This window comes from Miscanthus floridulus, chromosome 15, assembly GCF_019320115.1.
Source record: "Miscanthus floridulus cultivar M001 chromosome 15, ASM1932011v1, whole genome shotgun sequence".
NCBI classification, from domain to species: Eukaryota; Viridiplantae; Streptophyta; class Magnoliopsida; order Poales; family Poaceae; genus Miscanthus; species Miscanthus floridulus.
The window spans coordinates 38,828,331-38,855,072 of NC_089594.1; the positions used below are offsets into that span (position 1 = coordinate 38,828,331).

Here is a 26,742-nt window from a genome sequence, read left to right on the forward strand (position 1 = left end):
GTAATACCGGTCATCATTTTTCCGTGGGAATTGCAAAATGGTCTAACACTGTGGGAAAGATATTTAGAATCGTCTTCTCAAAGCTATCGCTTTAACCCTATGGTTCATTCTCTTTTTGTATACTTTTTTATAATTCTTATAACAAGTTTTGACTGTTTAATAACTCATGTTGCCCTTGCTAGCTTATTTGGCCGCTTGGGATTTGACGCTCATGGCGGCACCACTGTGATATTATGATCCATGCAAGTATGCAACAACCCCTGTGAATATTTTCTTCTTTGAGCAAGTGGTCTAGGTACTGCTACCGTGACCCAGCTTATATGTGTCTATGAGAGTGAGTCGTTCGGAGGCGAAATCACAACCAGAGTGTTCTTTTGGCTGCTTCTGCTAGTGCAAATGAGTTGGGAGTACTCTTTTAATACATCCTATTTAGGAACAATTTCTTAAGATTTTTAAAATGTTTATATAATTCTGATTTGTGATATTAGAATTTACACAGGTTCCTACTTTTTTGAGAGAACAGGAGAGGTCCAGGGGCCTCTACTGGAATTTTATTAAAGAAGCAAGCAAGAATGTTCCTAAAAGTGGGGGGGGGGGGGGGGGGGGGGGGGGGGCGGCGAGTTCAGGAAACAAAAAAAAAGACATAGAAAATCAAGCCAATTACACTACTTGCTCTAGCCATGATTCAATAGCGGGGAAATACTTCTTGGCCCTCCATAAGAGTAGCTTAAACGTGCTTTTGAAGATTTCTAAACAGCGCATACTGCCTACAAGAATTCCTCTGAAAATGACATCGTTTCTGATCGTCCAAAGGCTCCAGCACATGATGATGATTACTTCCATGAAAAAATTGACACTGATCTGCAATCTAAAGCTCTCAAACATCTGGAAAGGGTCGAGGGTGTTGTTAACAGTTAGCCAAATCACATTCTAAGAAGAGGTGTTGAACAGTCTTCAGCATTCAGAGAGCATAACACGCAATTGAAGGAGGCTAGCTGCATGTTCTTTCTTCTCAAAATATTGCGAGTGCTAAGCCTGTCATGAGTCAGTAACCAAAAGAAGACCTTATGTTTATATTGACAGGAGGATTCTGTTAGATATTATGGGCTTGGCCCATTTATTTAATATCTCTATTAAACTCTATGGTCCGTACATGTACATTAATGGTTTTATACCATATGGGAATTTAATCGAGAGACGACTCTACTTAAATACTTGATCATTGATCGATCTATTTGAGAAGTAAAAGTGGGTCACCTGGATGCCACACGCGCGCGCGCGCGCGCCGCCGCCGCCGCCGCCCGGCCCGGCCCGTGGGCGTGGGCGTGGGCGTGGGCGTGGGCGTGGGCGTGGGCGTGGCAGGCGGCGGGCGGCGGCGAGCGAGCGGACGGGCGGGCGAGGCCTTTATTTTTGAAACTGACGAATTGATTGGAATTGATTGGAGGAGTTTCTGGTAACTCCCGTGACTCCTGGCTCTCCGTCTCCGTCTCTTCCACCGCAGAAGGGAGGTGTGACCCCTCGGTGCCGTCGGCTTCTCGTCTTCTGGCCTCTGTCTATAAATCAAATCCTCTCTTCTCGGTTAAGCTCTCTTGGCGAAATACACCACTTTCCAGCAGCGCAAGTTCTTCCCGTTCCACCTCCGGCGAGCACCAGAGATGGAAGAGTAGGCCTCCGGAACGCGTCTCCGTCGTGGGCTTCACCTGCTCGGGTGAAGACGGGCGATTACGTTTTTGGGGAGTGTCGGTGGTGGCACGACTACTCGCTGGTGAACCTGTAGCGGAGCCCTCTTCACGGCGTCCTTTTCTGCACTGCATCGAGCGGGACGACTACAACAGCAAAGCACCACCATGGCTTTTCCTGGTGCGAGCGGCTCCGCCGCAGGGTATAATGTCCTTCATCCTCTTCTGAGTTTCATTATCAATATCATGATGTTTCTAGGCAATACTGCTTTCATATTCAACATGCTCTGTTTGGTTGATTTGGATGATTATGCTAGTACTGGTTTTCTGGTTCCTTTTAATTTTGTGATCATCATGATCTTAATATTTGAGAACACATCTTTTATATTTGTGATCATGTCTGTGATGCTTCAGCTATATAAAACGATCATGTCTGTGATGCGTCAGCTATGTAAAACAATGTTTCACATATGTTTCGGCTCTGTAATTTGTCTTATCATCATGTTAACATTTGTCATGAACTGTTTCTGTCTTTTCATTCATGACTTCACTCTCTTTTTTATTGCGTTATTTTTATGGATTAAAATAAATATGAAAATCCCTTATGTTTCAACAATCCAAAAACGTAATTTCAGGCCATTTTCATCTGTTGGCTTTGCGGGCATGCTAAAGCCTACGCCGTTTGAGGGCACTCACTACAAGAGGTGGCGTGAGAAAGCCCTTCTGTGGTTGTCGGCCATGCGCTGTGGTCATGTGCTCAATGAGCAGCCTGCTACTGTGAGATCCGATGAGGATGAGCAGGCTTGGGGACATGCTGAGACCATGTGCAAGGCTGCACTGTTGAGCATCATCAATGATTCTCTGGTTGATGCCTACATACCACTCCCGACTGGCAGAGCTGTGTGGGAAGCCCTTGAGGCCCGGTACGGTCTTTCCGACGCCGGTTCTGAGCTGTACATCATGGAGCAGTTCCATGACTACAAGATGGTTGATAACCGTCCTGTAGTCGAACAGGCTCATGAGATACAGGGACTGGTGAAGGAATTGGAGCTGTACGGCTGTCCTCTCCCTGACAGGTTCGTGGCAGGTTGCATTATTGCTAAGCTGCCACCTTCCTGGACTGATTTTGCTACTACCTTGAAACACAAGAGGCAGCAGTTTAGCATTGCTGAACTTGTTGGCACTCTTGATGTTGAGGACAAGGCAAGAGCAAAGGATGTTAAGGGAAAGAGCAAGGGCGGGAATGGTGAGGCGACTACTAGTGCACATGTGGTGCAAAAGTTTCGTCCTAAGCCACAAAAGAAGAAGCCCCAGCAGGAGCTTAAGCAGAAATCCACTACCTTCTTCAAGAAAGGTAATAATAAGAAGATGGGATTAGACAAGGCAAAGATGAACTGCTTCACTTGTGGGAACACTGGGCACTTTTCTAGAGAGTGTCCTGAGGCTAAGTGGAAGCCCCCATCAAAGGCGAAGACAGTCAACACCATTGAGACTGATGCAGACGCTGCTGGGTATGGTAATTTATCTGCATTTACAGTTTGTTCCTCACCTGATTGGTGGGTTGATACAGGTGCAAATATACATGTGTGTGCTGATAAGTCCTTGTTTTCTTTTTACCAGGTCGGGAGGAGTGGAGCCTTGCTGATGGGGAATGGCGCGCGTGCTGGTGTTCATGGTGTTGGTACGGTGGATCTGAAGCTTACTTCGGGGAAGACCGTGCAACTCAAGAACGTGCATCATGTCCCCTCAATAAGGAAAAATCTTATTAGTGGCTCTCTGCTATGTCGAGACGGTTTTAAACTTGTGTTTGAGTCGAATAAATGTGTTATGTCAAAGTATGGAACCTTTGTTGGAAAAGGCTATGAGAGCGGAGGCTTGTTCCGCTTGTCTTTGGTTGATACTTTACCTCTTGCAGTGAATAATGTCGTTAATAACGTTAATGTTGAGATGAATGTTTGGCATTCTCGATTATGTCATGTTAATCTTGGTTGCATGTCCCGCTTAGCTGGTTTGAATTTAATTCCTAAATTTGACGTTGCCAAAAGCTCCAAATGTCATACATGCGTTGAGGCAAAACAACCTCGCAAGCCTCACAAGGCAGCTGTGGCGAGAGAGTTGGCACCACTTGATCTCATCCATTCCGATATTTGTGAAATGAACGGAATTTTGACAAAAGGTGGTAAGAGATACTTCATAACGTTCATAGATGATTGCACTCGATATTGCTATGTGTACCTAATTAAAACAAAAGATGAGGCATTACATTATTTTAAAACCTTTAAAGCCGAGGCTGAGAATCAACTTGAAAAGCATATCAAACGGTTGCGGTCCGATCGCGGGGGAGAATATTTCTCTAATGAATTTTCTGAGTTTTGCGCGGTGCACGGTATAATTCATGAGAGGACACCTCCATACTCACCACAATCCAATGGGATTGCTGAAAGAAAGAACCGCACTCTAACTGACTTGGTGAATGCCATGTTGGAGACAGCTGGTTTATCTAAGGAATGGTAGGGTGAGGCAATTTTAACTGCGAATCATGTCCTAAATAGAGTGCCCACAAAGAACAAAGAAATCACTCCATTTGAGGATTGGGAGAAAAAGAGATTAAATATTTCTTATCTTCGCGTTTGGGGTTGTTTGGCCAAAGTGAACGTGCCAATAAACAAAAAGCGAAAGCTTGGACCAAAAACTGTAGATTGTGTTTTCTTAGGCTATGCCATTCATAGTGTGGGCTATCGGTTTTTAATAATAAATTCTAGTGCTCCTGATATGGCTGTTGGAACGGTCATGGAGTCTAGAGATGCCACGTTCTTTGAGAATGAATTTCCAATGAAAATAGGTGCATCTAGCATGTCTAGTCATGATCCTGTTCCTGAATTTCATGAATCGAATATACACGCTGATGATAACACCCATGAGCTTGAGCAAAATCATGAGGAGGATGATAATACTGTCACTCGAAGGAGTAAGAGGCAAAGAGTTGCAAAATCCTTTGGAGAAGACTTTATTATATATCTCGTGGATGACACTCCCACAACAGTTTCTGAGGCATACTCCTCTCCTGATTCTGACATGTGGAAGGAGGCAGTGCAAAGTGAGATGGACTCCATTATGTCCAATGGGACGTGGGAAGTGGTTGACCGTCCATTTGGTTGCAAACCTGTGGGCTGCAAATGGGTGTTTAAAAAGAAGCTGAGGCCTGATGGTACAATTGAGAAGTACAAAGCTAGGCTTGTTGCTAAGGGTTATACACAGAAAGAAGGTGAAGATTACTTTGATACTTACTCACCTGTTGCTCGATTGACGACCATTCGTGTGTTGCTATCCCTGGCTGCCTCACATGGTCTTTTCATTCATCAGATGGATGTCAAGACAGCCTTCCTAAATGGAGAGCTTGAGGAAGAGATCTACATGGATCAGCCTGATGGGTTTATTGCAAATGGTCAAGAGGGTAAAGTTTGTAAGTTATTGAAGTCCCTGTACGGCCTAAAGCAAGCCCCCAAGCAGTGGCATGAGAAGTTTGATAAAACTTTAACATCAGCCGGCTTTGTTGTGAATGAAGCTGATAAATGTGTATATTATCGGTTTGGTGGTGGTGATGGTGTGATACTATGCTTATATGTGGATGATATATTAATATTTGGCAACAATCTAAATGTGATTAAAGAAGTAAAAGATTTTTTGTCGAGTAACTTTGAGATGAAAGACTTGGGAGAGGCTGATGTTATTCTCAACATTAAGCTTTCAAGGGAGGAAGGAAATGGTGGGGTAACTCTTATGCAGTCTCACTATGTGGAAAAGGTCTTGAACCGATTTGGGTACAATGAGTGTACGCCTGCTCCTACTCCGTACGATCCAAGTATTCATTTGAGGAAGAATCACAGAATTGCAAGAGACCAATTGAGATATTCACAGATAATTGGTTCTCTTATGTACCTAGCTAGCGCAACCAGGCCTGATATCTCGTTCGCTGTAAGCAAACTGAGCCGGTTTGTGTCAAATCCGGGAGATACTCACTGGAATGCTCTTGAGAGAGTGCTGCGCTATTTGAAAGGGACAATGAGTTACAGCATTCACTTTTCCGGGTATCCGAGGGTACTAGAGGGTTATTGTGATGCTAATTGGATTTCTGATGCGGATCAGCTATATGCCACGAGTGGATACGTGTTTCTACTTGGAGGTGGTGCTGTTTCTTGGAAGTCTTGCAAGCAGACTATCTTAACGAAGTCTACAATGGAAGCAGAACTGACCGCATTGGATACCGCTAGTGCTGAGGCAGAGTGGCTCCGTGATCTCCTGATGGATTTGCCGATTGTTGAGAAACCAATCCCAGCAATTTCCATGAACTGTGATAATCAAACTGTGATCACTAAGGTAAACAGTTCTAAGGATAACATGAAGTCCACAAAGCATGTGAAGAGACGTTTGAAGACTGTCAGAAAACTGAGAAACTCCGGAGTAATTGCATTGGACTATGTCCATACATCAAATAATCTGGCAGATCAATTCACTAAGGGTCTGTCACGCAATGTGATAGAAGGTGCGTCGAGGGAACTGGGTTTGAGACCCACATAGAGCCATCAACAGTGGTAACCTATCCTATGTGATCGGAGATCCCGTGAATTAGGATGGCGAAACAAGCTGTTGATTGACTGAGGGAGAGACCCCTTAGATTATAGCTCAGTTCGTTGGAGATGCACCGTCTCTCTAATACTGTTAGGCAGGATGATTAAGTTCTTAATGTGATCCGAGCGGCTTGGTATAGCGGGGATGTTGTCCTACAGAACATCCTATAAGGAACACACCTATATGAGCTCGATTGCTAGTCACAATCTATGAGATGTGGGTAATCTCTAGATGCTCATGAAAAGGCCTCGAAGTGTGACTTATATGCTTCAAAACAGAGGGAAGGCACTTGGCAGCCTAGTATCAGTTAAGAGGTTATGTGAAACTCATCTCGCACAAAACTGTCAATTCAAGGTTCTGTCCATTGTTCAGTTGTGGATGAGTGTAGCTAGCTTTCTAGATGGATGTTCAACTTAACAGTCTCCATCGAAACACTGGTATATAAAAGGAATGTGGTTCTGAGAATTTCAAACTGCGTACCCTAGAGTTTGGTGGGGATTGTTAGATATTATGGGCTTGGCCCATTTATTTAATATCTCTATTAAACTCTATGGTCCGTACATGTACATTAATGGTTTTATACCATATGGGAATTTAATCGAGAGACGACTCTACTTAAATACTTGATCATTGATCGATCTATTTGAGAAGTAAAAGTGGGTCACCTGGATGCCACACGCGCGCGCGCGCGCGCCGCCGCCGCCGCCGCCCGGCCCGGCCCGAGCCCGTGCCCGTGCGCGTGGGCGTGGGCGTGGGCGTGGCGTGGCGTGGCGTGGCGAGGCGAGGCGAGGCAGGCAGGCAGGCAGGCGGGCGGCGGCGAGCGAGCGGACGGGCGGGCGAGGCCTTTATTTTTGAAACTGACGAATTGATTGGAATTGATTGGAGGAGTTTCTGGTAACTCCCGTGACTCCTGGCTCTCCGTCTCCGTCTCTTCCACCGCAGAAGGGAGGTGTGACCCCTCGGTGCCGTCGGCTTCTCGTCTTCTGGCCTCTGTCTATAAATCAAATCCTCTCTTCTCGGTTAAGCTCTCTTGGCGAAATACACCACTTTCCAGCAGCGCAAGTTCTTCCCGTTCCACCTCCGGCGAGCACCAGAGATGGAAGAGTAGGCCTCCGGAACGCGTCTCCGTCGTGGGCTTCACCTGCTCGGGTGAAGACGGGCGATTACGTTTTTGGGGAGTGTCGGTGGTGGCACGACTACTCGCTGGTGAACCTGTAGCGGTGCCCTCTTCACGGCGTCCTTTTCTGCACTGCATCGAGCGGGACGACTACAACAGCAAAGCACCACCATGGCTTTTCCTGGTGCGAGCGGCTCCGCCGCAGGGTATAATGTCCTTCATCCTCTTCTGAGTTTCATTATCAATATCATGATGTTTCTAGGCAATACTGCTTTCATATTCAACATGCTCTGTTTGGTTGATTTGGATGATTATGCTAGTACTGGTTTTCTGGTTCCTTTTAATTTTGTGATCATCATGATCTTAATATTTGAGAACACATCTTTTATATTTGTGATCATGTCTGTGATGCTTCAGCTATATAAAACGATCATGTCTGTGATGCGTCAGCTATGTAAAACAATGTTTCACATATGTTTCGGCTCTGTAATTTGTCTTATCATCATGTTAACATTTGTCATGAACTGTTTCTGTCTTTTCATTCATGACTTCACTCTCTTTTTATTGCGTTATTTTTATGGATTAAAATAAATATGAAAATGCCTTATGTTTCAACAGATTCCCAAATCCATTTGTAAATTGGATGAGCCCAGTTAGTTCCAATAAGCTGACCGTAAGCTTTCTTACTTTTCGTCATGACTTCTCAACCTATTCAGAGATCATGCACATTTTATCCCATTCATGCCAGGAGATGTTGGTATCCTTGTTCTGTTATATTGTTTCGCCAACTACTAGTAGTGGTCCTGAAATCGTAGCACTCATGAATCACCACAGAAAAACATGTGCCATGTCTCACGCACTCTCATTTGCAAGCAATTGCTTAATCAAGGCTTACATGATATACCATGATACACAAGCCACAATCGAGATGCTTTGTCATCTTTGCAGGCTTGGATATGTTCCATCAGCTTGGGTTTGCAATTTTGTTCTCAAGTTTGTAGCACAGAGCAGTGAAGCAGAGATGGTTGTTGCAGCTTATGAACAAATGAAATGCTCTCAGTTAAATCTGAATGCTGATTCATTAAAAATAGTCATTATGTCTCTTTTAAAAGCAAAGAAGGCAGACATAGCATTCGAGTTGTGGGTTGAGATGATTAAAATGGGAGTGAAACCAGATGCACATGGGTACTCGTCATTTGTGATTGGTCTTTGCAGTTGTGGAATGTATGATCTAGCTTATGCTACTCTTCAAGGGGACACCAGGGAGAGGGTTTTAATTGGGGACTTGCTAGCGCCCGGACGTCCGATCCGGGGCGCTAGCGTCGGACGATACCCGCTCACCAAGCGAGCGAGCACCACAGGCGTCGGGCTTGCGGGCGAGTGCCCCAGCAGCGGGACCATGCCGCCCCGAACATCGGCCATGCCGCCTCGGTCACCTGCGCTGCCCCAGACATCGCCAGTGCCGCTGGCTGCTTCTTACGCACATCTCATGTGCAACCTTATTTACTTTTGGAACATCCAGATACAACAATTGCAACATACAAATAAGACAGATGAAACACATAAAACACGCGTCTAAAATACTTACAAAAACACTTGAAAACACTTGAATACCATTGCAAACATGTGAAACATCCAGACGAAATACTTGCACAACACCTGAAACCACTTGAAAAATACGCTTCAACATGCATGTATATGCAATATCTAGATCTACTTTTACAACATCCAGATGAAAATATTTGCAACATACGTCTGATACAGATGAAACATTTGGAACATACACTTGAAACATACGTGTATAGCCATTGCAACATGTGCAACATCTCGATCCACTTTTGCAACATCCTGATCTACTTTTGCAACACCGATACGAGATACTTGCAACATACCTTTGAAACATCTAAAACACCTGAAAACACATGTTTGCAACATGCGCTTTCAGTGCGACATCTCCTTGCTACATGGTAATGGAGGTCTCCTTGTTGCTTGGGAATCGAAGCTCGTCGGTGTGTGGAGTTCACCGGTGTAGAGCTTGCCGCTCCGGTGGAGAAGGCCATGGCGGATCACTCCGGTGGAGAAGACGGACCACAGTGGGCACCACAGTGGGCAAGAGGTGCCATGGAGAGGGAGACGATGGGCAACCGCGCTAGTGTGCGGTGGAGATGCCGGACGACATGAAGAACGCTGAGGCGACGCGGTGGAGAGCCTTCTGGAGAGGACGAGTGAACGAGAGGCTTCTGGAGAGGACGAGTGTGTTAAGATGACTCGGTTGTATTCGGTTGTTAGGCTATTGCTCCTGACTTGTAGGGGACTCTTTAGCATGTAGCCTAAGGTGGTTTAGGATAGATCATATCTTGAGTTTGTTGTAATCTTCATCTTGTTGTACAAGCCACGCAAGGGCTGTTCCTTGCTCAATATAACACGCAACCGAGTGGCCAGGACGGGCATTGTGGCAGAACCGCCTAATTTAATGCCTCCTAGGAGTGCTCGTCTTTCATTAGACACTAAGCACTCAGGGGAGGACACTAAATCACTCGGGTCCGTCGGGCACACCCCAGGGGAGAACCCGAAAATCCATATTTTCATTAGGATCACAAATGAGAGAATAAAGCTTACATCATTCTTAACCATTTCTTACATCACTTTACATGTAACATCAGAGTATAACATTTATTATTTATAATAGTGGAATGTGATCATATTATCAGAGTTATGAACAATTTAATTGAATAGCAGAATATAAACATGTGATCAGAATTACAGCGAAAATAATTATCTAATCATAGCATGATGAATCATTGATATGTAAATTATGACAACAGATTGTAATACTTTCATTCATAAAAACATTTAGTGAGAGTTATAAATAAAAACTATGATCGCAGCATAAAGGAAATCCTCTCTGAGCCCACCAAGAGAAATCCACACACAAGAGTCAGCTCTAGCATCCGCCTGTCACCTGCAACAGGGGGAAATAAAACCCTGAGTACTCAATTGTACTCAGTAAGACTTACCCGATAGGAGGAAAGAAAAGACTCCAAGAATATGCAAGGCTATCTGACTTGTGGGTTTATTCCATTTGTAGGAAGCATTACTAAGCGTGCGTCCTTATATTCAATTTTTTTATTAATAGCCGCATTGGTTCATTAACTAACCATTCTATGTAAGCACATGTGCTACTTTCAAGCAGGTGGCAAGCAATCAGATTTTCTTCTTCCATCTTTCATCTTTCAGTTATTACTACGATATTAGAGTTAAGATAAGTCGTACCGACTCGGCGACGATTCACGAACCAATGTCCCTAGCTGGGTACCCCAAAAACACACACCCCGCTTGTACCCTAGGCACAAGCAGGACCAACCCATCACTCTCCTATCCTGGGTGTCCAGGTCCCCGTCCAAACTGAGACTCCAAGCCCCCGCTCCCGAGTCTCGGACTCAGCGCGGTGCAAGGACCTCCTCCACCAAAAACAAAATCCTAACAGTCGGTCCAAAAAGAGCTGGATCCACGACAAGAGAGCAACAAGTCTTCCAAGCACCCATACACAAGTATGTGCTCGGGATAATAACTCTATGACTTGCCTAGCGTCTTATGCAACAGCCGGTCCTTACCCGACACAGACAGGGAAAGCAGTGTAACCAAACCATGCCCCGCGTCCACGGCGACACAACCTCTTACACCCACCAATACCCAAATAATATCCCTGTCCGGTCACCATTTCCCCTTTCCACCATTTATATTTTTCAAGTAATAATGATATAGTAACATATTTCCTATATCTCGTGAGTGATAGGCAATCACTCGACTTCTACCAGTTCCTGTAGCATAGCAATCTACCCCGATCCTATCATACTAGTAAGACTCATAGGAAATATATATATATATATATATATATATATATATATATATATTTCATTCAACTCCTTAAAACTTAATGCACAAATATAATTTAAACTGCAGAAAAGTAGGGGTTATGCACAGGGGCTCGCCTGGGTAAGATATATATTAAAAAGTTAGTATTGGCATCGTCAGATCATCCACCATTATCTGAATAGAAAGCCCATTGCATCATCTCCTAGGGAGAATACCATTACACCATCTTCGGATTTCCAATCATCCTTCAATTGATCCGTGGATCCATCATCATACCTATATGATATGTATTGATGCAAATGCATAGATGTAAATAATTAATGACAGCCAAAATGCTTAGAAACCCGATCACGCCTCACAAGCTAACGAGATAGCTCTAACGCTGGTCTACGTATCCATGCTGTCAAATAAGGCGTTACTTCACAACAATTGTTTTAGTTATACAAACCCAAGTTGTTTCTTTATCCCATTCTATCCATTTAATCTTTATTCATAATAGGACATCATTATCTATTTAGCAAACTAATTATTCTAGAGCTACGACAATTACAATGAGTACCTAATATTACTAGGAACCTACTGTAGAAATTTTAGATACAACACTATCACCAATTCAATATAAACAATTCCTACAAGTTTACATTTTCATAATATTAAGCATTCTAAAATAATTAGAGCAACCCTAAAAACATATAGAGTCTATGTGAACAAAATAGACTATTAGATAGATCATGATTTTAGGAACTCAATAAAACTGGTTTTACTATTTTTGGACACCTACACAATTTTATTTTGATTTTACAAATTTATTTCTAAAACTAAATTAGCTAAATGTTTTAGAAAGCCAAAGGGACCAGCAGGCACCAAATCGGCCTAGTGGAGACCGGCGGTACCAGGCCGGCCTAGCAGGCGGGCGACAGCGGCCTAGGCACGGCAATGACCGGCTGGCCCAGCGGGCGAGCGCAAATGGCGGCCTAGGCGGCATGGTCAAGGCGTGGCGGCGATAGGCTGGCCCAATGGCGCATGGGCAAGCTAGACGCGCCGGTAGCGGCCCAGGCGCGGGCGGCGGCCATCCGGCCTAGCTGGGAAATCCCAGAGCACGCTATCCCTTTTGCAAAAATAACCCTAGATTTTTAACTAATAATCTACGATCTAGATCACTATTCAATAAAGTCATCTATTCTTCACCTAGCACCCTATAATTGTTTATATTTACAAATCGCAGTCCCTGAGCGACTCCAAAGCAGAGCAGCACAGCAACTCATGGCCGGCCGACACCGGTTCCGGCCGAGGGACTCGCCGGCGACGCGGGGCGAGCGACGAGGCGTGCGGGCACCCATGCGGAGACAACGTAGGCGTGGAGAGCGACCCGGGGGCAAGGTCACCCGACAGTGGGCAGGGCTCAACTGCCCACGTCGGCGTGATTCACCGGCGGTGGCGCACGCGCTCCGGCAACCTGTGACCCTGGAGACAGAAATGAAAAGATGGGAGAGCATTAGGACCTTACCCCGGACATGGCTACGGTGTCGCCTGGAGCAGAAACGACCCGTGCTAGAATGGCCACGTGCGCGGTGAAGGGCGACGACGCTCTAAGCATGGCGCGGCCGTGTCAGCTCGTCGCCGGTGAAGGTCCTGACCAAGCCGAGATGAGCATCAGATAGAGGAGGTTAAGGCGAGTAAGAAATTGCATTCGATCGAACTGCTACCATAGCCTTGGGCCTTACTCCCAAATCTCATAGCACGGCGGCGAACTAACGGACAGCGAGGGGAAACGCCAAATTGGTGGCCAACGGTGCTCGGCTGAGGCTCAGTGTGTTAAGGCGCCTAGCTAGCTTCCCAAGCTACTCGCAGGTGCGAGAAAAAGAGCTGCGAAACTCGCTGCCGCGTAGGAGGGAGGAGAAGACAACGACCAAGGCGTGGCGTGGCCGAGGGAAGAGCACACAGCGAGCCGGGCAAATTAAAGCGAGCAGCCACAGTCGGTGGAGCGATGCGAGCACGTACACACATGCGAGTGGAGTACTGGTGCGACGCACTTGAACCAAAATGGCCAAGCCCGAACAGAGCTCACCGCCGTTAGCTAGCGGGAAGGGGTGGATAGGTAGGGCAGAGCAGGAAGTCGTCCCATCGCAACAGCGGCCGGGGCCAACAACACAGTTGCGATGACTTGGTGCACACCCCAGGACTATGCGTGGTCGGTGGAGCGGACGGCGAGGGCAAGCGCCACGCTGGCCACGCGATAGCGACTGCGGCATCGGCTCGACCCCATGTGATATGGCGGATAGCGCATGTGCGTGGGCTCACATGGCTTTGCAGCACGGCAGGGAGCGGCTGTGGCCAACTCATCCTGGCCTGGGGCTGGCACAGGCGCGGGCACGGCATGGCACCGCAAGGAGACGGGAGTTGCCTGAGGAGTGTCACGGCCCTGTGCACGCAACGGGCGCGGCAACAACAATCGACGATGCATGAGGCATGGCAGGACAGGATGTAGGATCGCAGCATGGCAGTGGCTGGCCGACGGACAGCAGCAGCCAGCAACTGGCCGGGTAAATGGCCAGCGGCAGACACCGCGGCCCGCCATAGCCAAGCCTGGTCAGCATTGGTTGCCCCGCGTGGGCGAGCCTGGCACGACGACACCGAGACCGCGCCCACAGGCCAAACTGCCTAAGGCCGAGCTCATGTATGAATTTCAAAGCACGTGCGAAACCCCATCTAACTCATTTTGGGTTCAACCATCTAGACTGCACTCAAGAAGGTGCGTCGGGCTATCAACCAAAGCTAAAACATGCCACTACTCGTTAATTAGATTTCATGAAATAAATTCATGAACTTGGTGTCATCAAACCGTTTCTAACTTGAAAGTTTTCTAAACCTTCGAGCTGGGTTCACATCCAAGTCCCCTTTCTAGGCCCTAAGAAACACTGGCTAACCGTATTATGTTGCTAAAACAAAAGTTACATTGTTTTCTACAAAATTTGTACTTTAATTTTTATTAAAATCCAAACACATGTTCTATATTATTGTCGCTCTATAAAAATCACTTTTCAAATATGTTTTAAATAAAAAATCTAAGAAACTCGTTTCGGAAATTTTTCTTAGGCCTAAATCGTGGTGCTAAACAAGCTCGTAACACTAGGGGTGTTATAGGCATCTCGTTCCACTCATTTCCACATGGTAATTAGAGCCTCATTCCTTACGGAACTCAAGAATGGTGCTCCCATCCTCCTCTGCAGCATCTGCTGCTACCTCTCTTGGTATCGCCTTTATTCTAGTGATCGAGAAGCTGACCCGCAACAACCACCAATCTGTGCTGAGAGGCGCCCAGGTCGCCAACTTCATCAAGCCGATGGCCAAACCACCGTCGAAGTTTTTGCCTTCCAAGACCGACGGTGACAAGGAACCACCAGTGTCGAACCCTGATTGTGACATGTAACACCCTAAAATTTACTTTTCTTCAAATAGAATTAAATTCATTTAATTATGAATTTTTGTGTATATTTAAACCTAGGGGAAATAATAATCTTTATTGAAATTAAAATTCATCATAAGTTTAGCAACATGGTTGTGCATTCATGCTGCTGCATATTATTTTTAAACTGTGTGGTTTGAAATCAGATTTCGAATTGATTTGAATTTGCATTTAAAATTTGTTTGGAAATTGGTTTAGAAAATAGAAAAGGAAAATATCTCCCTCCCTTGGCTTTTGGCCCGAAGGCCATTTTCCTCTCTCTGGTTCCTAGCTGCAGGCCTGTTTTCTCTCCAGCTGGCCCAGCCGCTCTGCTCGGCCTGGCCTGCTCTTCCCGTGGCCGTGGCCTATTCCCGTCCCGCCGGCCCAGCCGGAAGCCTGAGCCCGCTCATCCTTTCCCCGCAGCCCAGCAGCCAACCCATCTTGGCTTGGATAGCCCGCCCCGCACTTTCCCTCTCTCACTATGACTGACGGAGTAGCCCCACTCGTCAGACACATCTTCCTCCTCCCATTGTGGTGACGGACTACCGCCATCGAGATTGCCTTCGCCACGCCGCGCTTGGCTTGCTTCCCACGTCGTCTGCCCCGTAAATAGCAAGCCTAGGTGCCGCCGCCCTCCCTTGACCCTAGAGCAGCGCCGCCCAAGCCCTAGCCTCACCATCCCGCGCTCGATGGATCTTGCCGAGCTCGACGACATCCGCCACCGCCGCTGGACACCTCCCCGTCATCAAGCTCCGCCTTCTGCTCTCCGCATAGAGGTACAAAGCCACAGGCTCCGTTTTCCCTCTCTCTTGCTCTCTATGTTGATCACCTTCATCGTCGAACTCTTGCAGAACATGTCCGTCCACCGAATCAAGCCCTGCACTATCTTCATCCATCCTCCGCCACCGAGGAAACCCTAGGTGAGCTCGCCGAGCCTCCCTCTTGCTCCCCATGCTCTCGGTTCGCTCCTCCATGGCCTGTAGGCCATTTTCGAAGACCATCGGCGAGTTTTCCATCGCCGGCAATGGAGTCCACCACACCGGCGCCTCTGTTCCGGCCAGCCGAGTCCTGGAGCCACCGCAGTCGTCCGATCCAAAATCAAAGGCCCGGATTAGAATGTACCTCTTTGTTGGCATGTTTTCAAAAAGGCCATTACAATTACTTGCGTCTTAACCCGCCGTCCCCGTAATCTTTCAAAAGAGCCCTTATAAGTATTTGGGTCTTAACCCGCAGTCCAAAACATCTTTTCAGATTTTGTTTTCTTCTTTTGAAAGCGTATTTTGTTTCGGTTAAATCTAAAATACATTTTTAGCTATTTAGAGTTTTGCCACTAGATTGGTTTTAGCCATAAAATCTCCGTTTTAACTCTGATTTGATCCGTTCAACTTGCGTTAGGTTCGTAATTAAGTAATCTATATGTTTATACTACTGTTAAGTAAGTTTTCAACTTTTAAAATTCAAGGTTGGATTTAATCTATTATTTTACTAAAGGAAATCTTGTTTAATTCATAACTTCTTCGTTTTAGCTCCAAAATTTGTGATCTTCGTGTTTGTGTGATCGTAGCGAGACATAGATTTGTTTTACAAACTTTTCATCTTGATTTTATGTTGATTGGTGTACTATTCTAATCTATGGTTTTTGTTTGCTATGCATGATAGTATGGATGCCTGTGTGGTGCCTTTTGTTCTCGAGTAGACTGTGAGTTTTATGTTGGTGATCTGGAGCAACTCTTTGAAGATCAAGACCAGCAACGATACTTTGAATTAAGGCAAGTATAATATGAGGCTCCTTGTTACCTATTCACTTTAATGCAATCTCAATTCATATGCATATGTTAATGCACAGCTTGGAGTCTACCTACCTTGATATTGATTACCTGTCCTTGATTTACCTATGGGTTTTGCATGTGGGTAGTAAGCTCAGTTTGCTCCAACTAATATTGATTAAGGAATACAATTAAAGATATATGCAACATGGTATTAAAAGATGTTTTTTAGCAACATGGAACCAAGGGGGCTAGAGCATTGGGCCTTTTCTTATGGTGCTCTAGTTTCTCTCCATAAGGACTCATCTTTAAGTGACAACCCAGGACTTACAGTACAACCATGAGGACCACATGGCTCTATTCTTAGTACAGTACCTTGCTCTTTCTAGTTTGTAGCAGTTTACCGAAAGGGCAAGAGGGGTTGGAGATGACTCCATAACACTTGGGAGATGGAATCCTAAGCGGCTGCTCCTTATTAGAATGACTGGGGAAAAGCTTCATAGTGTACCCTGCCTACTCACCTTGGAAGTGTTTTGGAAGTAATTAACCCGGGCATATGGGTAACATGACTCATGGTGAAAGTGTACAACCTCTACAGAGTGTAAAATTGGTATATCAGCCGAGCTCATGGTCACGAGTGGCCTAGATCTTTACTGAATAGTTGGTTACTTGGATGGTTTGGGTTATGATTAAAATTGTTGATATCTCTAATTATTCATATTTGGGAGTCTAAGCATAACTTAGCAACTTATGATTAATAATAAAATATGACCAACTAAAAGTGCTTACCGCAATTCAGTCATGTCAAGCCTTTTGAGCCTGCATCCCCTCATGTTAGGCTTGCTAAGCGGTAGTAGCTTACGCTTGTTTTATTTCAATACTTTGGCAAAATCCTATATGGGTATCAGATGGAGGTTCTTCAGTGGAGTTTTTCAAGAGGTGTTAGGTTTGTGATCAACCAGTTGACGATTCTTGTGGTGTTGGAGGCCTCGCCAAAAGATCAGAGTTATAGTATATACTATAAAGTAAGACTACATCTTTTGTAACAAATATTTGTGCGCTAAGTATTTAAGGCATTATCTTTGATATTACCCCTTCATTTGTAGCTATATGTGTGAATTGCATTCCTGGGCACACATATGGTGTGTATCTGGTTTTATCCTTAAAACTAGGTGCTACATGACATCTACTTGGCAAAAGATCAGCAAGTTCTGAGCTACTTGCTGACATCTCTCAAAGGAGATTCTCGACCAAGTCTCCATGGAGGAGATGGCGTTGGTGGCTTGGGCCTCCATAGAGGGGATGTTTGCATCCCAATCAAGGGCGTGGGTCATCAGCACCTGAATGGCATTAGCCACCGTGTCCAAGGGTTCCTCTTCAATCAACGAGTACTTTGCCAAAATGAAGGCATTGGTTGATGAGATGGCATCGGTGGGCAGGAAGCTCGAAGATGAGGAACTTGTGTCCTACATCTTGACTGGTTGGGACCTTGATTTCAACCCAGTGGTGTTGGAAGTGGCGGCGCGCATTGAACCCATTTCTGTTGGTGATCTGTACACACAACTCGTCAGCTTCGAGCAGCGCATGGAGATCCATGGTAGGGGATATCAGTCCTCCACCAACATGGCAGCAAGAGGAGGCCACGGTGGTAGCAACAACTCACATGGCCGTGGTGGCGGCCGTGGTGCAGGGCATGGCCAAAGAGGGGGCCACGGCGGCGGTGGTGACAGTACCCAGGGAGGTGCCTCCTCAGGCATTGTCTGCCAGCTCTGCAACAAGGAAGGGAACACCATCCTTCACTGCTACAAGAGGTTTGATGCCTCTTTTACTGGACCTCCATAGAAGAGTGCCTCCTTGGCGACCAACTCATATGGTGTAGATATGAACTGGTACATGGACTCTAGAGCCATAGACCACATCACTAGAGAGCTAGAGAAGTTGACCATCCGTGACAAGTACACCGGCTGCGAGCAAGTCCACGTGGCAAACGGGATAGGTATGGAGATTGATTATGTTGGTCATAGCGTTTTGCATTCCCCTAGCAGTGAGATTCATCTTAATAATATCCTACATGTCCCGCAAACTAGCAAGAGTCTTGTTTCTATAAATTGACTAGCAAAGGATAACAATGTCTTTCTTGAATTTCATCCCGACCATTTTTCTATCAAGGAATAGGTGACGAAGAAAACCCTCCTCAGAGGCAGATGTGAAGGAGGGCTTTACCCTTTGCGGTCTTCTTCGAATAAACAAGTGCTTAGTGTCGTCTCAAGCCGTCAACCTCCTTGTGGCTCTCTACGCTAGGGATGCTTCCACTCACGTAGTTCAGCAAATCTGAGCCTCCATAAGCTTCCTTTTTAGTGATTTAAATAATAAAGTGGTTTGTGATGCATGTCAGCAAGGCAAAAGTCATCAATTGCCTTACCCTAGGTCGACTAGTGTGTCTTCTAGTCCTATGGACCTGTTTTTTGGATGTATGGGGACCTGCTCCAACTTCGGTTGGGCGCCATAACTATATGTGAGTTTCATCGATGATCATAGCAAGTTTACTTGGCTTTAATTATTGCGTCACAAATCTGATGTTTTCAATGTTTTCATGACTTTCAGAATTTAGTTGAACATCAATTTGGTCACAAGATCCTTGCTTTCCAGACAGATTGGGGGGGGGGGAGTATCAAGCATTAAACTCTTTCTTCCGACGTATAGGCATAGCTCACCATGTTTCATGTCCCCATGCTCATCAACAGAATGGTTCTGCAAAGCGTAAGCACCATCACATCGTTGAGATGGGGCTATCTCTTCTTGCTCATGCGTCGGTACCACTTAAATTCTAGGATGAAGCATTTTCTACCACTGTGTTTCTTATCAATCGTCTTCCTTCCAAAGTGATAGACGACGAAACTCCTTTTGAGCGTCTCCTTGGTAAACAGCCAGATTATACTTTTCTACGAACCTTTGGATATGCGTTGTTTGGCCTAATCTTAGGCCTTACAATTCAAGGAAACTTCAGTTTCGCTCCAAGCAATGTGTCTTTCTCGGTTATAGTAATTCCCACAAAGGATTCAAATGTTTGGATCCAAAAGAAGGGCGTGTTTATATATCCAAGGATGTAGTGTTTGATGAGCGTCTCTTTCCCTTTGCCACACTGCATCCCAATGCCGGTGTCCATCCATGTTCCGAGATCGCTCTCCTTCCTGATACCTTGCTTGGCTAACATACTAGCTTTGGGGATGCAATACTGCGTGATCAGCATTTGAATTCTCCTATGCCTACTAATCCTTTGTCGATATCTGGTTTGGTTTTGAATGATACAGGAGAAAATTCGATGAAATTTGGTGAAGAAACGGAGTTTTCACAGCGTCATTTTATGTGTCCACCGGCTGCCGACCGCGCTGACTCCTAGGTGGATCCGCCTAGTGCTGATACTGCAGGTGGCAGCGCAACTACCTCGGGATCGGCGGCACATCCATAGTCACCATGGCGGCTGTCCCCTACGTGCACGGGTGCGCCGTCGCCCCTGGCTAGATCTTCTGCACCCACTTCTACCGCACCGCCAGCCCGCCACAGACAGATCCTAGCAAGGGGGTAGCAGCAGGCAGCTGATCCTATGAATCTATCGCCGGGATCTACTGTGGATGGTGCACTTGGTGACTCACCTATGCCCATCATGCCTCTACGGCCCACTACACGGCTCCAACAAGGTATAAGCAAGCCCAAGTCCTACTCTGATGGTACGGTATGTTGGTGCATGCTGGCTACATCACCTGCAGGCTTCGACACTCGATGAGGCCCTTGGAGATAAAAGCTGGGTCACAGCAATGGATTGTGAACACCAAGCTTTGTTGCGTAACAAGACTTGGCGTCTTGTGCCTCCTCCAAAGGGCAAGAACATCATTGGTTGTAAGTGGGTGTACAAGATCAAGAGAAAATCAGATGGCACTAATTGATATGTATACGGCACGGCTTGTTGAAAAGGGATTCAAGTAGTGTTATGGCATAGACTATGAGGATACATTTAGTCTAGTGGTAAAGGTTGCAACGATTCGGCTCATCCTGTCTATTGCAGTGTCAAGGGGTTGGTCCATTCTCCAACTTGATGTCCAGAATGCATTCCTTGATGGTGTGTTGGAGGAAGAGGTGTATATGCAACAGCCGTCGGGTTATGCAGATAAGTCACATCCAAACTATGTTTGCAAACTAGACAAGGCGTTATATGGTTTGACACAGGCACCTAGTGCCTGGTATGCAAGGTTGTGTAGAAAATTGGAGGCGCTGGGTTTTATGCCTTCAAAGGCTGATACCTCTCTATTCTACTATAATAGTGGAAAACATACTTTGTTTGTCTTGGTTTAATGTGGATGACATTATTGTAGCTAGCTCTTCACAAGAAGCTACAGAGGCACTACTCAAGGATTTGCATCACGAGTTTGCACTAAAAGACATGGGAGATCTCCACTATTTCTTGGGGATAGAAGTCAAGCGGGCTTCACATGGCCTGGTGCTTTCACAAGAGAGGTATGCTGCAGATATTTTGAAGCGGTCAGGGATGGATAAGTCTAAGTCTATTGATACTCCTCTGTCAAGTACAGAGAAGCTCAGCATTGTTGATGGTGACAAACTTGGACCCAAGGATTCAACAAGATACTGAAGCTTGGTTGGGGCATTGCAGTACATAACACCTACACGCCAAACATTTCGTTTGCTGCTAATAAAGTGTGCCAGTTTTTACATACTCCAACCACGGTACACTGGAGCGCTTTTAAACCGATCCTGCGGTATGTTCAAGGAACTATTGATACTGGACTCAAGATCAAGAAGTCCGGGTCTATGATGGTTAGTGCATTCTCAGATGTGGATTGGGCAGATTGTGTAGATGACCGAAGATCTACTGGAGGTTTTGCTGTGTTCCTGGGTGACAATTTGATCTCATGGACAGTCAGGAAACAGGCAACGGTCTCTCGGTCTAGCACAGAGGCTGAGTATAAGGCACTAGTCAATGTGACTGCAGAGATGATGTGGGTTCAGAAGTTGTTGACTGAACTCAAGGTTCACCATCCTCCCATGGCTCGGTTGTGGTGTGATAATTTATGTGCAAAGTATCTCTCTGCTAATCTGGTGTTTCATGCTAGGATGAAGCATATAGAAATTGATTTTCATTTTGTCAGAGAGCAGGTTGCACGGAAATTGTTGGACATCCGATTCATCTCCTCTGGTGATCAGTTGGCTGATGGCTTTACAAAAGCTATTCCAGCCGTGAAGATGAAACATTTAGAAACAATCTTAATCTTGTAAGTGGCTAAGATTGAGGGGGTGGGTGGGGAGGGGGGGGGGGGGGGGGTGTTAAGATGACTCGGTTGTATTCAGTTGTTAGGCTATTGCTCCTGACTTGTAGGGGAGTCTTTAGCTTGTAGCTAAGGTGGTTTAGGATAGATCATATCTCGAGTTTGTTGTAATCTTCATCTTGTTGTACAAGCCACCCAGGGGGCTGTTCTCTACTCAATATAACACGCAACCGAGTGCCCAGGGAGGACATATCAGTCCTCTCATTTCCACAGAGTGGACAAGAGAATATGATGTTGGGCCGTTGGGCTGGGTGTAAGCATTTTCATTTTTTTATTCGTATGGAGCTGTCTGATTTTGGCTGGGACGTCGGACGCCCTAAGCCTAGCATTTCTGTTTCAATTGAGGCCATAGCTTATAATATGGTAATAGATGGACTGTGCAAAGAAATGAAATTGGAAGAGGCTGAAAAGTTCTTGGAATTAAAGAACAAACAAGAATATGCCCGTGATGTGTATGGTTACAGCTATCTCATTCGCAGTTACTGCAAAAATGGGAAACACAATGAGGGCAGTTGATCATTGTGAAGCCATGGTATCCCACGGTATAGAGATAAATTGTCACATTGTTGGTTATCTTCTACAATGCTTTAGGAGGGTAGGTAAAACATCTGAAGTTATTGTGCACTTCCAGAAATTTAAGGATTCAGGGGTCCATCTTGATGGAGCTGTATATAACATTGCTATGGATGCTTGTTGCAAGCTTGGGAATATGTGGATGAGGCAGTTAAACTACTGATTCAAATGATGGCTAGGGGTATACATGCCTTATAAATGGTTACTGTCTGAAGGGAGAAATACAAAGTGCTCTACAGGTATTCGAGAGGATGCTGAAGGAAAATATAAAACCAGATGTAGTTACATATAATGTATTGATCAGTGGATTTTTCCAGAGAGGCCTTGTTACCACGGTTGATGACCCTGGACCACATGATGGATCAAGGGTTGGAGAGTTCACTAACCTATGGTCTGGCAATTGATGGTTTTTGGAGGGGAGGCCACCTGAGCAAAGCAGAGGAAATATTGAAGTTCTGTACAATGCTATGGTTCGTGGCTATTTGCATTCAGGTTCCACTGACGATGCTTACAGGCTGTTTCGTAGGGTTGCTCAGCAAGGAAATATTTTGGATCGTTTTTCTTGTTCAAAACTGATAAATAACCTTTGTAGAGATGACAATGTCAAAAGAGCTTCAACAGTATTTGACATGATGTTGGGAAAGAAAGTTGTTTTTTTTTAAGAAAACGCAGGAGAGCTGCACTTCATTGCATTAGAGAGAGAAAAAGGTCCCCATACAACTCCCTTCTCTCATACGGGGACCAAATATGAGAGATAGATAAACAGAACAAAAACTAGCCTATGAAACAGAAAAATACATGACCAAAACTTGACCTAGCTGTTTAAATTACACCAGTTAGGCCTAGGTCTTGCAGCTTCTTAGCACCGGCCAGATACCAAAGGCCGTGTTCGTCTTTGAGGTCTCTCATAATGGAATCGACCGAGGGAGCCATCTCCTCAAACACATAGGCATTTCTATGCTTCCATATCATCCAAGCACCCAAAATTATTAGGGAATTTACCCCCTTCTTGTATTCTTTTTTCACTTTCTTCAAAACCTTGCGCCACCATTTGGCGAAGCTGCGCTCCCGCTGCCTTGGAATGCAATCACCCAGGTTCAGGGGTGCTAAAAGCTTGAACCAAACCTGTCTTGCCACCACACAAGATACTAGCAAGTGTTGTACTGTCTCATCCTCCTGATCACATAGGGGGCATTGCTCAGGATGAGGCAGCCCTCTCTTTTCAAGTCTATCTGCCGTCCAGCACCTATTATGAATTGCCAACCAAAGAAAAACCTTACACTTATTTGGGGCCCAAGTTTTCCAAAGTCTTCTCCAAGGCTCAAATGTTACTGATCCCTGGAAATAAGCCCGATAAGCAGATTTAGAGGAGTAGCAGCCCCCAGGTTCCAATTTCCAAATATGTTGATCTTCAAAATCATTTAACTGAAGACCCTGGACACAGTCCCATAGTTGCAGAAACTCCCGGATTCCAATCCAAGACAGACTCCTACGTATTACAGAAACCCATTTATTATTGTCCAAAGCCTCAGCCACTGTTTGTCTTTTACGGACCCTTGCAGACACACTTGCAAAAACCTCAGGTGCAAGATTCTCCACTGAACAACCATGCAGCCACCTGTCTGTCCAAAAAAGCGTATTATTTCCATTTCCTAACTCTGTGCTGACAGCAAGAGAAAACAAGGCTAGTGAGTTAGGATGCGAGGGGAGTTCAAGATCAATCCAAGGTCGATCAGTTCGGGTTTTCTTATGCCACTGCCATCTAGCTTGCAATGCCCAAGCCATGACCTCAAGATTGATAATTCCTAAACCACCAAAATCCAGTGGTCGGTTGACCTTTTCCCGTGCAACTAAACAACAACCTCCATTAGCTTGTTCCTTCCCCTTCCAAAGAAAGCCTCTTCGGATTTTATCAATCGCATTTATAAACCATTTTGGAACGTTGATGGCTATCAGAAGATAAATAGGTATCGCTGAGAGAACAAACCGAACCATAGTAATACGCCCTGCCCTATTCATTAGGACAGCTTTCCATCCTGGCAACTTATCAGCCACCTTCTCAATCCAAGGCATAAGGTCAGCTTTTCTCAGTTTCTTGTTGGACAGAGGCAACCCTAGATAAGTGCAAGGAAATTCGGCAACAGTGCAAGGGAGGGTATCTCTTACTGGCTCCAGGGAAACATCATCACAACGGATGGGAATAATGCTGCTCTTGTGCAAAATGGTCCGCAGCCCCGAGGCCATACCAAAGGCATTGAGAATTTCCTTTGTGACCTCTAGTTCATCCTCAATCGGCCTTATAAAGAGAGCAACATCATCAGCATACAGAGAGAGACGCTGTCCAGAAATTCTTTGGGAGAGGGGTTGTAGGAGCCCTTCCTCTCCAGCTTTGACAAAGAGACTATTAAGCACATCCATAACCAGAATAAATAACATGGGGGATAAAGGATCGCCTTGCCGGAGTCCACGCTGATGCTGAATAACATTTCCAGGTTTCCCATTTATCAATACCTGAGTGGAAGAGGTAGATAGCAAATTTGAAATCAGATTGCACCATGATATGCCAAAGCCCAAGTGAGAGAGTACTTCCAGGAGGAACGACAAAGCTACCGAATCAAAGGCTTTAGAGATATCCAATTTCAGAAATAGACTTGGTACCTTTTGTCGATGAAGAACCTTTACAGTTTGTTGGACAAGGATGAAATTATCATGAATACTTTGCCCTCTAATAAAAGCACTCTGATTTGTAGCAACCACAGAATTGAGATGGGGGTGCCAATCTGTTAGCAAGGATCTTGGTTACTAGTTTCGCGAATCTTGTTCCTGATGTAATTTCATATAGTGAACTCATATCAGTTTATTGTCAGAAAGGATATATGTACAATGCTCATTTATGGTTCCGTAATATGGTCCAGCAAGGGCATTCCCCTGATGTCACTGTATGCACTATGCTGATGAATGGTTACTGCAGGGCTGTCCGCTTCCAAGAAGAACTATTTTATAAAATGATAAGGTCAGACATTAACCCTGATGTAGTTGCATATACAGTCCTATTGGATGGTTTCCTAAAGGAAACCCTTCGGCAAGGATGGGAGGGTCTTTAAAGGAGAGAAGCTTTCTTATCAGAGAAAAGCATAGGAAGTTGCTGAGCGAAATGAAAGAATGTTACACAGTACTGATTGATGGACAGTGCAAAGCAGAATCTCTAGAGGAAGCTAAGGGACTATTTCGTGAGATGTTGCAGGAAGGACTTAAACCTGATGTTTGTGATACACAGTCCTTCGCCAGAGAAATAGCAAAGGATAAAGATCTTTACAAGAGAAATGAAAAGTAAGTTGCTTCAGAAAATAATACAAAAGTAAGATCCTGAAGTTAGATGTACTTAACCTTTTCAATGTTATAACAAGAAAAAACCTTGAAATCTCAGAGGGGGCAGCTGTATTTGTGATATCCAAGTTAGAAAAACATTTCAACTGAAGTGAGCATGCCAATAGAAAAGTATTACTCTGTCTGTAGTTGTATATGTGATCTTAACCATTAATTTTATTGAAACTAAAAATTTTGTTTACATGTATGTGTCATCCAATATGATGTTGTTATTCTCGTGTGCAGTATCGGATCGTGTCCCAAGATCCGAGAATCTTACCGGATGAGTTTCTTTGTGCAGATAATCACCATTCACCAGGCCCATGCTTGTGTGTGCAGCAGGCTGCGTGCCATTCGCCATGCATTGAGCATGTGAAGGTCAGCCCTCTCAGAAAGGCACTAGATCGTCCTCATGGAGAACAGCAACGCACAGGGTGTGTTCAGTGCCAAAATTGATGACTAACAATAGAGGGCGCACACGCTATCTGGTCTAACAATGGAGGGGCGCACACGCTATCCTGGTGAAGCCTGCTGTGGCAGCAGTGGCAACTTCAAGTTCTGAACCATGTTGTGCCTTTTGTCTGGCAGCAGTAATGTGTTCCTAGATAATACCTCTGTTTCAAATTGTAAGTCGTTTTTAGTTTTGTCCTAAGTTAAACTTGTATAACTTTGACCAAGTTTACATAAAAATGTACTAACATCTATACAATATCAAATAAATGCGATTTAAAATATATTTCATGGTTAATCTAATGCTTGTTTGATTTTGTAGATGTTTGTGCATTTTTTTGCAAACTTGGTCAAATCTGGAGAGGTTTGACTTAGAAAAAGCTAAGACTACTCACAATTTGGAAGGGAGAGAGTCAGAAATAGCAAAAAGAAAAAAAAAAGATGAAGAAAAGATCACTGGCCGGGCTGCCAAAATACAGGGTGCTCCCACCAGTCCAGAGTT

General features: G+C 45.1%; 1 non-coding gene and 1 pseudogene across 1 annotated transcript; both read left to right on the plus strand.

The window, feature by feature from the left end:
• The first annotated feature begins 4,451 nt into the window (after nt 1-4,451).
• Nucleotides 4,452-25,758, plus strand: LOC136507380 (pentatricopeptide repeat-containing protein At2g26790, mitochondrial-like; annotated as a pseudogene).
• LOC136509732 (small nucleolar RNA Z247) lies at nt 17,953-18,091 on the plus strand. Its single transcript, XR_010772475.1, has one exon. It is a non-coding gene; the product is annotated as a small nucleolar RNA Z247 (small nucleolar RNA).
• Nucleotides 25,759-26,742: the final 984 nt, after the last annotated feature.